This window comes from Choristoneura fumiferana, chromosome 27 (assembly GCF_025370935.1).
Source record: "Choristoneura fumiferana chromosome 27, NRCan_CFum_1, whole genome shotgun sequence".
Taxonomy (NCBI): Eukaryota; Metazoa; Arthropoda; class Insecta; order Lepidoptera; family Tortricidae; genus Choristoneura; species Choristoneura fumiferana.
Window position 1 is genome coordinate 4,714,486 of NC_133498.1, and position 215 is coordinate 4,714,700.

Genomic DNA, 215 nt, shown 5'->3' on the forward strand with positions numbered 1-215 from the left:
GAGATGAAAATATATAAAAGCTTATAAAAAACTGGACCAGCCAGTCCTTACAAAGCCTTTCTTCCGCGTATCTCTATAATTTATTTAATAGATCCTCTTTTATCTCTTTCTAATGTTGCGGAACGAGGTCAAGGCTATACACGGAATTCAGGCTTTACGCAGTCCCATTTTCGAACCACATATGCCGTCGCTTACTCTTATATGACTTTATAGGA